The following is a 4,873-nucleotide window of genomic DNA, read 5'->3' on the forward strand; positions in this document are numbered from 1 at the left end:
ATATATATATATATATATATATATATATATATATATATATATAATTTCACATAATTGGAATATTAAAAAAATATTGCTTCATTTTTTATTGCTAATAGTTACAGTTAAGTTTGTCAAGTTAACACTATACAATAAATTTTTATTGAAGTATATTATCAATATATTTTATCTGTAGAATCAAAAAATATTCTACTTATGCAGTGCTTACCTTCACTGCTACCTCCAAGTAGGCAAGTGCAGCTTGGCACAAAGAAATTCAAACCTACAATTAAAGAAAGCAGAGATGCTTTTATCGCTAATGTTAAGGTAAGCTCTATTAATATGTAACATTTTTCATTGTTCATGCATTTTAAATTAGTCAAATAACCTTCTTTTTTGGCAGATTCCTGGCCAAGTTCAAAATTTCATAGCAGAAAGACGTGAAAAAATATGCAATCAATTTGGACGATCTGCCTCCGTACAGCCATACATTTTATATGTAGGCAACTAGATGTGATAGATGAAATATTTGTTGTGATTGACGACTTTTATTACAAATTAGGAACCTTCCAGCAAGCATTGGATATATGCTTCAAGACTTTCTTTGTTTTAGACATGGTTTTCACTGCCCAATATGACCACGTATGGTAACTTATTCAAAAAACTCTTTATGGCTTTACAACTACAGAGGACGCAAACATTCTTAAAGTAACAAGTTTCTTAAAAAAACTGGAATTAATGGATAACGGAAGGTAATTTAGCTAATTGTTTCAGAAATTTTTCACGGTGTTTTGAAGACTCCTATTTTTTATTACATAACCGTTATAATTATGTAAACAAATTTACTGCAACTTATTGTGATTCAAACTAAACATAATTACAGTTGCTCATACACCATACTTAGAAGAATGTTAACTACCTTGTGAAAAATACTAATTGAAAAAATAGCGAATAAACATGACATGTATTGAATGAACATCGATTCGATGTTTTTTCAACCAATTATTTCTCGTATTGTTCAGCATATTGTAATCAACATCTATTCCTTTGTTAAGTTTCTTAAATATTTTCATTATTTTATGTTTATTAGTAAATTTGATGCTTATATGGGATGAGAAAAGAATATCTAATATTTTAATTTACTTTCGATTTTATTATATAGGTACTGGTTACTGTGATGTTCATCTTTAAATAGTCACTTCTAATGTAAGTCTAAATTTGCGCATTATATGTTATGTCTTAAAGACTTTATTCTTTATAGTACTTAAGTGTGTTACATATTTTTACTATGTTTGTGTGTTTCATTTGTGCTGCATCTTTTCAAACATGTGATGTTCTTATGGCTCACATTAAGCTTTTTCATTCAGACAGATTGTTATCCAATGATTTCATATGTGCTCAGCCAAATTGTACTAGAAAATTTAGTCGATTGCATTCTTTGAAACGACATTTGGTTTCTCATACCTCTACATCTGTTACTATGAAATATCACAAGCTTGAAAATGTAAATAATATTTCGCAAGATGAAGATGTAGTTGAGTTGAGGAATCCGAATGTATGTACCGATGTCCAAGTAACTAATACTAAACAGCATTCTTTAACTTTCACACAGTCAGATTTTATCACTTTAGTTACTAACAGTACACTAGCGTTTTTGAGTAAATTATACAGCATTGATAGTATGTCCCGTCACCATGTCCAGCTTATTGTGGAACATGAAATTGAAATGCTACGTAGTGGTGGCTACTTGAACATACTTGAAAACAAAGTACTTGATATAATTCAAAATCCAGCCCAAAAGGATAAAGCTCTTCAAAAGGTACGACACATGTTTCATTGTTTAAAAAACATATACTTTGGGCTCGAAACAGAACACCTGAGATTTAAAAGTTTTACAGAATGTGGTGCTTACATTAAACCTGAAGCTTTTATTGTAGGTCATTCTCTAAGTTCAAAACATTCATATGGATCTGTGTTAATGAAGCCAACTGATCTTTATGGTCAATTTATTCCCATGCGCTCAGTATTACGTGCATTTTTGGAATTACCACATGTTTTCAATAAAATTTTATCGTACATGAATAAATTAGAAAGATCAGATGGCTCTATCATTGAAAATTTAATTCAAGCAAAATTGTAGAAAGAAAAAATCAAACCGAGATTTCCTGGTAAACTTCTACTTTCTATTGGATGCTACTATGATGAGTTTGAACCTGGAGATACTTGCTCTCCTCATAACGGTGTTAATAAAATAGGTGGTTTATACTACTTTTTACCTTGCTTACCACCTGAAGACAGAAGTGCTTTAGAAAATATTTTCACAGCTCAAATTGTGTATGCACAAGATAAATACTTTGGAAATGGTGAATTATTTCATAGAACTCTACATAAGTTGCAGTATCTTGAAACTGAAGGAATTACTATAGTGGTAAACGGCACAGAAACTCAAGTTCACTTTGCACTTGCTGTGTTTGTGGGTGATAATGAAGGTGTGCATAATGTGTTGGGATTTACTAATTCCTTCAACGCAAACTATTGTTGTCGAAGATGCAAAGTTCACAAAAGTATATATTATACTTAAACAAAAGTCAATACGTCTCTTCTGAGGAATCGCCAGAATTATGCTGCGGATGTTGCCATAAATAACCACAGCAATACAGGTATAAAATCTTATTGTATATGGAACGATCTTTTGGGATTTCATTGTACTGAAAATATTGCCTATGACTTAATGCATGATCTTGATGAAGGATCATGGAATTATGACATGTCTTTACTAATTTTGAAATTAATAGAGCTAAAACGCTTCACTATTGATGAGGTAAATAATAGAATTCAAGGATTTGATTACGGCTATTGTGAGGCATCAAACAGGCCAGGTATTCTTGAAATAAAAAACCTCAAAAAGAGAAGTCTTCCGTTTACAGCTGCTGAGACACTGTGCTTTGTGAGGCATTTTGGTCTTATGATTAGAGATTATATTACAACTGAAGATAAGCAACTGTGGCGCTTTTATGAAGTCATTGTTGAAATTGTCAACATTCTTCTTTCTCCAACTGTAACACGTAATGACATAGTTTTTCTTAAAAGCTTGATAACTGAGCATCATTCTTTATATTTGGAGTTGTTTCCTAATGAGACTTTAAAACCGAAACATCATAATATGCTTCATTATGATGAATGTTGTAAACAAATTGGGCCTTTATTGTTTGTGTCATGCTGGCGCTTTGAGGCAAAGCATAGACCGTCGATACGGTATGCTGCCGCTAATTGTTGCCACAAAAACTTGCCTGAGACATTAGCTCAAAAAGCTCAATTGAAATTTTGTCATCGTCTTCTTGCACAAAAGGGTTTGGAGCCTAAAATTAAACTACCAACTGGAAAAGTCATTCGTACTAATACAATTGAAAATTTTGATAATTTTATTCATCTTTTGCCCAATAAATTTGTTGATGAAATTCATATCTTAAAATGGGCTGACGTGTTAGGTACTTATTATAAAACGGGAATGATTTTATTAGCAAACTTTAGTGAAGAGTATCCTATATTTGGTCAAATTAAGTTTATTTTGTTTGAAATTGATACTAGGATTGTTTCTTTTATTTTGAAAGATTTTGAGACTTTATCATTCTCTTCTTTGTATCAAGCATATGAAGTTGTTCCTGCAGAAAAGTGGATTTTTATACAGCAGAAGACACTTCAGAGTCATTCACCAACTCATATTCGAACAGGTCCAAAGTGTTTCTATGTAACTTTCCGGCATAAGTTGTAAGGTTTTAATGCGCAAAATAATGAAAATTGCTTGAATTTCTTGTTCAAAATATAGGTGTAAGAAAATGTTAAAAATAAGTAGAATATGTAATTTTTGTATTAATACTAAGAGCTACAACTAAATAAATTATATTTAATTTAGGCGAATGTAAAGAACTCATAAAATAAATGATTCATCGTCCAAATGATGACAAATCGACGTTACTTTGACGGCTTCTATTTCTATCGACGAATAATTTTTCCTTACGAATATCATCATTTTATATATAGAACAATTTCTTTAAAATAAATATATAAGTTTAAATATACAAGTTTCTATATGTATTTCCATTCTACTTCATTTTGAAACTTCGTTTTGATATAAATAGTTAATAATAACAATATCTCATATTCTATCACAGTTCTTAATACTCACATTCATAAGCTTTCCTTTTTTATACATTAACATATTTTATAATCTGTGGATGTAAGCTCAGTTTTATGTATCTGTGTTAACTATCTTTATCTATTTTATTAGATGCACAAATTTTTATATCTACAAATTACAAAAAATGTTGATATAAAAGGAAGATTTACAGGTATTAGCATTTAAATTTGTAACGAAATGTGGGACATTATTATTCGAAATATAGGTTAGAGTTAAGCATTATAATGAATTAAATTCATCTAGTAAAACATACTTTTTATTTGAAGAAAGTAACGTATTTGAATCGAAAATTTTTTTCTGGAATTCAGTTGACAAAAAACGTCATTTAAGAATAAATAATGCTGATAAAAGTATATTTTGTGTTGAGCGAATGCAACTTTATACATTTAAATACAGTTTGTTTTCAAGTGAGAATATCTTTTACTTGTACTAGATTTGAGGCTTGATGGCCATTGATATAATGTCTAGGTATAGCTTCCGGAATGGAGACGTGTCTTGAATCAGCGATGTGCCGACGTTTCGCAAACGTTGCAGTTTGCATCATCAGGGCTGAGAACTCTGATACTGAGCTCCCTTAGGTAAAGGTTGTCCTTATATGCCCCCCTCCCCCCCCCCTTTGTGTAGATGGTGTTAGGGAGTAGGGGACGAGGCTTGAATCCAGCCAATCAGCGTATTTTAATTGATCAGCTGGAGGGG

General features: G+C 31.1%; 1 protein-coding gene across 3 annotated transcripts in view; it reads right to left on the bottom strand.

Moving 5' to 3' along the window:
• The window catches only part of LOC116851386, a 28,855-nt gene that overhangs the window by 14,948 nt on the left and 9,034 nt on the right, over positions 1-4,873 (bottom strand). The window contains exon 7 of one of the 3 annotated variants that reach the window (XR_004379574.1): positions 1,158-3,035. The exons of the other annotated variants lie outside the window; for them this stretch is intronic. The gene's annotated coding sequence lies outside the window, so the exon portion shown is untranslated. Of the gene's footprint in view, positions 1-1,157; positions 3,036-4,873 lie in introns of those variants that run through there. 3 annotated transcript variants of the gene reach the window in all.

The sequence above is a fragment of the Odontomachus brunneus genome, unplaced genomic scaffold, assembly GCF_010583005.1.
Source record: "Odontomachus brunneus isolate Ranch 3 - 2012 unplaced genomic scaffold, Obru_v1 Obru_scaffold_174, whole genome shotgun sequence".
NCBI lineage: Eukaryota > Metazoa > Arthropoda > Insecta > Hymenoptera > Formicidae > Odontomachus > Odontomachus brunneus.